Consider the following 9,866-nt stretch of genomic DNA (forward strand, 5'->3'; position numbering starts at 1 on the left):
TTCTAGAGTATTATGATCACACCTTGATCACTCTAGGAACCTGTTGCACCCCAAAATTTGCCCTCTTATCTGTGCTATAAGTTATCAAGGACGTTTATTTCGTCGCTTAAAAATCAAAGAAAAATTAAAGAGTTTCTATTGCTTCGAGGTTATTAAGTCAAGAGCTTGTGGGGTGATGGTAAAAAAATGAGTCATGGCACACAAGTTATTCAAGTGAAGTTATCAGGGATTGTGTATTAAATGTGGAGTTCTATAATGGATCATGAAGTGAGAACGCATCCTATTTGTGCTGGTAACTTGGGTTTATTTCCTTGACTGTTGTGGGGATTAAAAGGGTCTTTGGACGAATCATTTTTACCAAGGTTTTATTAAGGAACAAAGATGACATGCAAGATTTTAATTCACTTTCTAGTGCGAGTCTAGTACGAGTGTGGTGCATAAAGTTGTGTTGATTCACGAGACTACTTAATGACATGAATTTAGATTTGTGTTCATGGTTAATCGGTTTGTTCTTAAGGCGTATGACTTACTGAGAATTAATTCATGTTGCAAGGAAAAGGCATAATTCAAAAGTAATCATTACATGTCCAATACATTACTCCATTAGAAAAAAACCAAAATTACAAGAGCTATACAAAAATATATCCAATGTCCCAAATATATCACATATTTCCATGATATTCATTACAAAAAGGCAATTGTCCATGGTGACAAAATTCAATATCAGTTCTAACCACTTAGCTTCAAAATAATATATGCTCGAGGCCCAAATTCAAAGACAATGGGGGTGGCGGTGGCAGAAAAGAATCATAACAGAAAAATCAGTGAAAGCTAAGGGCTTCATCACAAAAACTCTCTTCATTCTTCCATTTGGAATCGACACCAGTTGATATCTTCAATGCTCCCTCGGTTCAATCCTTCGATTACTACAAGATTCACCATAATATCATTCATGAACCTACACAAAAAAGGGAGGAGATTATCAAAGAGGAGAAAAAAGAAAAATTAGTAACAAAAAGCAACAAAATCGATAACAGAATTCCAATGAAAAACGCAACAAACTTTTCTCGGTGCGTCAATCTTCATCTTTCTCCCTGCAATTCATTCATCAATTTTGTAGAAAATTCATAACAAGAAACTCAGAACAGAAAATGGAGGGAAGAACATAACAGAAAAATGCGCTCTCCAATTCTCTGGGAAAGATCTTCAACAACAATCTTTATCGAACTCATCACAAAACCATCATTGAAGGATCTTTAATCTTCATTCTTCAACCACCGATTCATCATCTCCGTTCAACCTTTAACCTGCAGAAGAACAAGAAACGAGCAAATGGATTATAACAGAGATCTTCGCGCGGCTTCAATCGTTATCATCACAACGACAAATCGTGGCAAGAATTCAAGAATGAGAAGAGAACAATCAAAACCTGAAAATCTTTACCAAAAACCTTGATTCAAGGATCATCTATACCTCTTCGTAACAATCGGTCATCGTCTGCGTTCAATATTTAAACACGACTTCAATTTCCTCCTTCAATATTCATCACGATAACTGTCGCTCCTTCATGTTACAATCTGTGATTTCATCGTCAACTTCAAATCTATAGAAAGTGAAATCGTGGTACAAGATCATCATCATCTTCATCTGCTCAGAACCACAAACAAATTCAAACACGTACTTGTCGCTAGACCTTCAACGGTTTTGATCTTCATCACCAAATCATCGCCTTCTCTGATATCGCGATCTCCGAAGAATTCGCCTAACAGAAACGCTACCTCTTTTACAATCACCGTGGTTCTCCATCAACAAACCTGATTCACCATGTAACGATGTTAGATTTGGTTCGCTTCGCGACGCATTCATCATCATCACTGCCTCTGTGCATCAACAACCTTTATTGTAGAAGAAGAGGAGAGTGAGAGTTGAGTCGAATCGAAGGCGAGATTGAGAGGAATAAACCGAGAGAGCGAAAACCGAGATGGAGGTGATGTGTTTGAGAAATGAATCGGAGATGAGATCGATAGAACAGAGAGGGAGAGTTCCTGGTGGTCGGAAGGTGCCCACGGCGAAGCGTGACCGGTGAAGAGTTCATCAGAGACGAAGCTTGAGCCGTCGCCATCACCGTCGCCGTTTGAAAGAGATGAGTCTGAGAGTGTTAAACAAAGTGGAAGCGTCACATGTAAAAACCCTAATCCTCTTTTAATTTTTACTTTGGCTTTAATCTGATTTACTGTCTATTAATTGTACTGTAATCTGATTTGTTTAGCTTTAATTGATATTAAAAGAGATTAGTAAGAATTTGAATCAATTTCAAACTGGATCAATTCAATTATCCTTGGGCCATGTCTTTGCGAAATACTATCCGCACCTCCCATTTGAGCCCAGCACCACTCTGTTCTTGGCCACACAAAAATTTGAAAATCATAATTGTGATGGATCAATTGTTAAACCTTTGGCCTTGTTGCCAAATTCGTTGCTACCTCTACACCCCTTCTGAGCCCATGTTGCACTACTTATTGTCACAAAAACTTACAAAAACACTCCTCTGGGCCTTCCCTCACGAAATTCAGTGGGTTCACCCGCTCCTTGGCCCAGGACATCATTGTTTGACACAACTGAATGAACAAAAAACATGTTGTTTGGATCACCAACCTGGGCCTTGCGCCCTGTATTCTATTTACACCATATTTTCAACATAAATCCCCCATGTTTCACTTAATTCATATTAGATTTTGTTCTTTTTAACTAGTTTGTTATCCATTATTTTTTAGTATAGAAAAATGCATGAAAACAATTATTTTGTTAGATTTTTAGATGATAGAAATGCCTTGAAAAATGAATAAAAACATGTGATATCTTTTGCTTGTTAGAATTTAAATGTTTTGTTATATTGTTTAGTTTTAATTCTTTGATAAAATGCTATAGAAAATATTATGTTTGATTAGATTCCTTGCATTGATTTTAGATAATAAAAACATGTATCCTTTGTCTTGATAGAATTTAATTGTTTTGTACATAGTTTTGTTCCGTTGCTTGTTAGATAAAAATCTCACAAAAAACAATTTGCTCTTGTTAGATTTCGCTTTAGAATTTACTTAGAATTTAATTTCTATTATTTTCTATGGCGGGTGCGTGCTTCCTTATTACTACTGATTTGTTTGCTAAGATGTGCGAGGTACTTCGAGAGAGCCTTCAATTGCGATTCGATTTGCTTCGTGTTCCACTTCATTTGTGGGACACGAATTCGCTTCCAGTTTGATTGATTTGCGTCTTGTTCCACTTTATTTTTGGGACAAGAACTTATGCCCGATGCGATTCATATGATCTCTCATTCATTGAGATGTATATTCCTGCATTGTCTGGCTTGTGTTCTCTTGCAGGTTGCTTATATGGTTATGCTCGACGCGTGCCACATGTCGCTTGTGATTTATTTTCACGGCGACACTTTCTGATTTGCTTTGCTTGATGATGGCTTACGCGAAGTATTTCGGACTTCTCTGCTTACGCTTGCTAGCTCATTGCGGATTTGCTATCCGTTCGGTATTGTCTCCTTGTCCCTTTTATCGCCTTCTCGCATCATCTTATAACATGAGAAGTAGGACTTAGACATGCATCTGGCCAAGCCCTCGAAAGAGGCTCGGTTTTTGTTGGTGTGTTTATATTTGTACTTTGCGGCAGGGAGTCACAGTGTAATAAGTCCTGTATGGCACTCCGTTAAGTCCTCATGGAAGGCACGCGGAAAGGGTTAGCAATCAACCCCCTCCTAGTCTCATCGAGTCTGTTCAGTATGCGCACGCTTCGCGTTGCTTGCTTCTGAACCAGCACAAGATCTTGTTATCGAGTATGTCAGGAAAATGGTTCATGCAACCGGACCCCAGCATTTCCTATAACTCGCGTTGCTCGACGTTGATGCTCGGTGTACGCACGCACCGTTTTCCTTTCAGATCTGTGACGGCTTGGTTGCTGAGAGGGATCCGCTCCTCCTTTCTATGGCCCGATCATTTCCGCGAGGTCTAATGCTTGGTTGACTTGGGTTGAGTTGCAACCCTTGGCTATGACGGGACCGCTTTTCTACCATTCGGTCAGTACCGTTGGTTTGTTTGCTTTACGAGCGGAGCTCGTTTGTGTGATATTCTTGTTTGCTTTTGCCTTTTCCCCCATAGGTTGTTAGCTTAATTTAGACTTGTACCCTTTGTATGATAACATTAGGTAGCAAGCTTTCCCCCTTAGCTTAGGTCTTCCTCATGCATTCTTTAAAACACAAACCACACTCTTTGATTTTCTTTTCTTAAGAGCTTGTTATTTTCGCTCCATTCCCAAGCATAAGTCTCCAAAGGTCGAGCAGCGGAGTGTGAATGTAACTCGTTCGTCTAAAAAATACAAAACAAACAGAAATTAGTTAGCCGAGCTACGGTAGCTCTGATTCTGCAAAACAGATACGTAGGCAGCGGGGTAGGGCCCGTGCGAGCACAATCTTTTATTTTCCATACATTTTGCATTCATTTTAGTCCAGATTAGCGTAGATTTGTTACACACCCATAGTTTTAGACACAGGCGTGGATACCATCGAGTACGATGGGCGTGAGGGGTGCTAACACCTTCCCCTCGCGTAACCGACTCCCTTACCCTTTTTCTCTGGTCGTGAGACCGTTGTTTTGTTTTTGTGGTTTGCTGGCATTCCCTTCCTTTTCAGGATAAATATGTTAGTGGCGACTCTGTTAATTTTCGCGGTAGCGACAGCTGGCAACTCTGCTGGGGACGTCTCGACCTATTGCGGGTTCGGACTTAGCGAGTCGATCCTAGTGCTTGTGTGTTTATCCTTGGGTGTTTTACTGCCTTGCATATTTACCTGTTTGCATTGCATTCTATGTGCGCTTTTACTTTTCTGCATCATATTCTGGACTGGCTGGATCTCTGTCTGTTGGGTGGGTGTTACGAGAGGTAAAAGGCCTAATACCCAGGCTATGTGTGAACCATAGGAACCCTAGGATAGAGTGGGAGCATGGTTTGTCTCGAGGTGTACGTCTCGGGATGGATTATGTGACCACGAGCAGAGTAGTCGTTTCAAACGGAGGTATTATCGTCACCTGCATTCGCCCTGTGATGATGCTTATCTTCGGGCGGACCGTATACTGCGTTTCATGACCTTACCCTGGCCTAGATTTTACCCGTGAGTGGGGCGGGAATCAATGATCATATAACAGGTACATTGTTGGTGACCGATGTTCTCGTTCGTGGGTTACCTCTGTTCTTGTTCGTGGGTTACCGTTATTCTCGTTTGAGTGTACTATTGGTTCCCGTTCGTGGGGTACTATGGTTCTTGTTCAAGTGGTAATCTATGTTCTATGGGTTTTGGTTCCGTGGATTGACATTCCGTGTTCCGTGTGGTTTATCATTTGGAGTCGAACCTTTGAACTTGTGCCGTGTGATTTCTCGGCATCCCAGATATATCAAGTATTGTGGTTCCCACCACCTTGCATCATTGCATATTTACTTTCCAAAAAATGATGTACAAAAAATAACTAGCATACATGTTCCTTCCATTTCAAAGGAATCATATCTTTAAGCCTCGTATCGAGCGTTTCTATCTCTTGCTTGCGAAAAAAATTAAAACACGAGGATTCCTTGGAAATTGAATGAACATGGCATTGCATTCATATCATGCATCTCATACATTCCATGCATAACAGGTATTCAAAATCGAGGATTTCTTATTCAGACTTGGTATTCTCTCCAGACTCACAGACTCGACTTGTTCTTATTGTGTGCTCAAAGATGGATAGTGGAACAACTTTGTGGGGTGATCAAGAGAAAAGCTCAGTTGAGGTTCTTTTTGAAGACTTGTCTTATGCTCACTTGCTTCCATGCTTGCTTTATTTGCAACTGGTTAAGCTCCATACTGTATGGATGTCTACAGGTTCTCTGCTTGATGACGATGATACTAGGTGTGAGTTCTATTCTGGGGCACCTGGTCATGATGTTATGATCTGCAAGTATTTGAAGTTGCTTGGGGCTCCCGCACGAGGGATAAGCAAGACATTGTCTATCTTGAACATTGCACCATTTGCATTGTTCGAATCCCTAAAGCATTACAAATTCCGTGTGACTTCGCCAAAATTTTCCTCCAGACAGTAATCAAGAGTGTTCTGCAGAGGCACCTCGCATTCTCAAGGTTCTGCTTCATGTTTTGAGTCACCTCATCCACCTGGAGTTTCCTTGTCGCTAGCATTTTCTTGTCAACCGAGACGGAAGAGAAACAAGTTGATGTACTCCTAATGCCTTTTATTTGAGTTATTTCCTTTCTTGTGGGAATTTCGGTTGGTTGAGATTCGTGCTTTGGGTGTTTCTCACCACAGATAGCTCTCCTGATTTCGATAACAATACTCGGTGTTTTCCATTCTCGGGGCACCAGATCATAATGTCAAGCCTTACAAGGTGTTGAGGTACGAAAAGTCCAAAACTTGCTCGATGCAGAGATGTTTGAGTTTATTCATAATAGTTTCTACTGGTCAATCCCATTTCATATGCCGCAAGTTGAATGTTTGATCTTCCTCGAGGAAGTAAGTCATGAGAATCACTTGCAATTGGTACTGCCAGAGGTTTCCTCCATAACAACTGTTGTGTGTTCCAAGTTAGGACTTTGATGGCCAGACGACAGAGGTTATGGTTGTTCACCAATAGTAATACAAGGTTTCTCCATTCATGATGGTGATTTTTGTTTCAGCAGCTATATTTAGGGCTCCCGACCAAGGGATAAGCAAGATGTCTTGTATCTTGAGTTTGTGCACCACTGACACAACTCAAATCCCTAAAGCCGAACACTTGCAACTTCTGTATGACTTTGCCAAAATCTTCTTCCAGGAAGCGATCCAAAGTGTTCTGACATAGTGCTTGGTGTGTTTTCCATGTTGGGGAACTTGGTTATCTGATTGAAGGTTGTCAGTCATTCAGAGACAAGGTACAAGACCTGATTGACACCGAGGCTATCATATTCGCACTTGAGGGCCAGAATTAAAGTTCTCATTTGACGCAACGGGTCTTTAGAAGCAATAAATCCATACGGAGAGGATCTCCTCAACATTGGCAATTCCTAATTCATCATGCATATTCATGTTTAAACTTTCTTGTTTTGTTCAATACTGTTGCATGTAAAACTTGTTTGTTTTTGAACTATAATAATAATGCATTGGATATGTTTGTCTTGGAAAAATCCATTCGCTTTTGCTCTTATATGTTTCTCTATGCTTTTCGTGATACTTAACTCTTGTTAATAAAGCATGATAACTCCGAAGGGAGAATGATGAACATAATACCAATAACCTCAAATCAGTATGCTTTTGAGTAAAACCCTGTTGATGATATACAGGCATTGTTTCAAATTCCCAAACACTTGAGATATAAGGGAGTGAAACCTTCATTAACCCCTCTGAGCCTTAGAAGTAGAAGTTTCTTTTCTATTAAAAAAAACCCTTATTTTTAACCTAGGGCAGGGTAGTATTCAGTTAACCTGATTGAGCATTCAAATTCACCAGGAGTGCGCATCTAAGGATACAACAATGGCTATCCTTCAAAAGATTGAGGAAAGTCAAATCCACAACGATTATCCCTCACCTCAAGAGGTTGAGACATCATGATTATCCCTCACATTAGGAGGTCGAGACCAACATCAAAGCCGTTGTGGTTTATCCCTCACATCAGGAGGTCAAAATATGACGATACCACAATGGTAATTCTTCATCAATCAAGGACTCAGGCAGTCACAATCACTTCCAACAAATCTAAGATTCAGGATCACACAACTTGTTCCAAAAAAAAGAAAAGAAAGAAAGAAAAAATAAAGCCCGCTAAGTTAACAACTTGAAAACATGTGACTTAGGCAAAAATTAGGGCATCCCGCTGGACATCCAAATCAAAATTCAAAAGAATTTGTCCAGGCAAAATTTAGGGAAAAAAAGCAAAGCAAAAGCGAAAAACAAGGATTAAAAAATAAAGATCCTCAACAAAGAACAAAGTCGTGTGATCAGACACCAAAAAACGAAAGGTAAAGTGACTGTTGTATCCCAAAGACCTCATTAACTCCTCAATCATCTCAACTTCCTCTTGAAAGATGAATACTCGTGTCAAGTTAACTGAACTTAGGATTGGAGAACATCACGGAAGGGGTGGGCACTAAATAATTTGAGCCTAAAAATACTTTTTTCTAAAACCGTGAACCTGACCACGTTACTACCCTCAAAAGTCCTAACTGAAGCAGTGTTAATTCGAAAGCAGACTATACACGAGAGTACGGTAAGCTGACTCCTAGGAGATCCGTTAAACGCTTGAGTTGGTATCACACCATCTTTCTTTCATAAAAAAATCGGTGTTACGACATCTTTTCAAAAAGTTTCTTTAAACTTCGAGACAAACATACTCTTTGCATTAGAATTATATTTCTCATAATAAACATTATTTGCATATGAACAAGTGCTTAACATCAAGAAAGTTTCCATCATGAACTTCAGATGAAAAAGTTTTATCCTCCCGAAGGACAGGTTGTCTTCCAAACTCCGTTGAGCAGAGGCAGCAATATTTCAAAGTCTGATCACCCTCAGAGGCACAAAAGCATTTGAATACTGTGTCATGAAAGTTTTCAGTTAATCTGAGGCAATCAGGTCAAGATTCGAAGAATCTCTCAAAGTGTTGAGTAATCAGGGTTATTCACCCAAGCGTAGCCAAAACTACCTCCAACACTTATTAATCAGGGGCATGGTTCCAAAATTCATGATACTGGGGCAAGACACTATGCATCGGCATTTTATCCTCATTAGGAGGTGTTCAGTTTAAAGTTCGAGTGTGAGCTAAACAACTTATGATGATTGTGATTGGATATATGATGGTTGTTGTGCCTTGTTATAATTGTTAATTGTGTTGTGAATGTGGTGTACAATTGGCGGATAATTCATAGAGTTGGATTATTGTGGTATGCGGTAAGTTAAGATTGATGAGATAATCTTAATTGCATAAGTTGTTGGTAATTGTACATACATTCATAGCATGGTCGGCTTTATGGTGGAAGCGGTGAAACTTGGGTTCACATGGTAAGAGACGTTGATCCTTAATGGAAATAGGCGTAGCAGACGTGATCCTTAATTGGAAATAGGCGTGTTGGCTTTGATTTTATCCGGATCGGGAGCGTGGCTTGGATTCTAAACATTAAATCGGAAAGCGGTGAAACATTGGATTCACATTGGGTACCACATGCATAGAGTCACATGTCTTGCATTGAGTCACATTGGTGTTATGTGATGTTTGAATGTATGCAATTATGTGATTGTTATGTGTGTATGAGATGTGATAAGTGAATTTGGTGATTCATTTGACATGAATTGTTGTTGTGTTATAAATGTGTTATATGTGATTTGGAACACATGTGATATAGATGTGAATTTATACGTATTAATGATATATGTATATATATGTGAATATGTGAATCATGTTTGATCACTTAGAATTGAATGAGATATGTTGTATGACTTGAACATGTGAATCTTGATTAATGGCATATGATGCATGTTTATGTGAAGAGTGATGAATTCTTGAAATGTATTCTTATTGCGTTTTACATTTCCCATTATCATGTTTTCTATAAGAAGTTGAATTCTCACCCTCTGTTTGAATGTTATCCTTTGTTGGTAACGTGCAGGTTTCATGGATAGTGAAGCTTCGAAGGAGGCTTAGCGTCGAGATTTAGATCTCTAGTAGAGTGTCGTGACTAAGTAGTCACTTGTGCTCTGGTCATATGTAACACATGGGAGTTGGGTTTTATGTTTTTATGACTCGATGTTATGAGATGTTTGTTTACTCATATTGTATTTGTATTT

The 9,866-nt window shown here is 39.5% G+C and overlaps 1 long non-coding RNA gene across 3 annotated transcripts; it reads right to left on the reverse strand.

Annotated features, from left to right (window-relative positions):
• Positions 1-544: 544 nt before the first annotated feature.
• On the reverse strand, positions 545-2,255 carry LOC131601677 (uncharacterized). 3 transcript variants are annotated; one of them, XR_009283787.1, is made up of 3 exons: positions 1,430-2,252; positions 1,063-1,307; positions 545-958 (listed from the first exon to the last, which is right to left on the reverse strand). It is a non-coding gene; the product is annotated as an uncharacterized LOC131601677 (long non-coding RNA). The 3 variants fall into 3 exon arrangements; XR_009283786.1 differs by having other exon boundaries at positions 545-1,307; positions 1,474-2,255; XR_009283785.1 differs by having other exon boundaries at positions 545-1,307; positions 1,430-2,255.
• Positions 2,256-9,866: the final 7,611 nt, after the last annotated feature.

This window comes from Vicia villosa, linkage group LG5 (genome assembly GCF_029867415.1).
Source record: "Vicia villosa cultivar HV-30 ecotype Madison, WI linkage group LG5, Vvil1.0, whole genome shotgun sequence".
NCBI classification, from domain to species: Eukaryota; Viridiplantae; Streptophyta; class Magnoliopsida; order Fabales; family Fabaceae; genus Vicia; species Vicia villosa.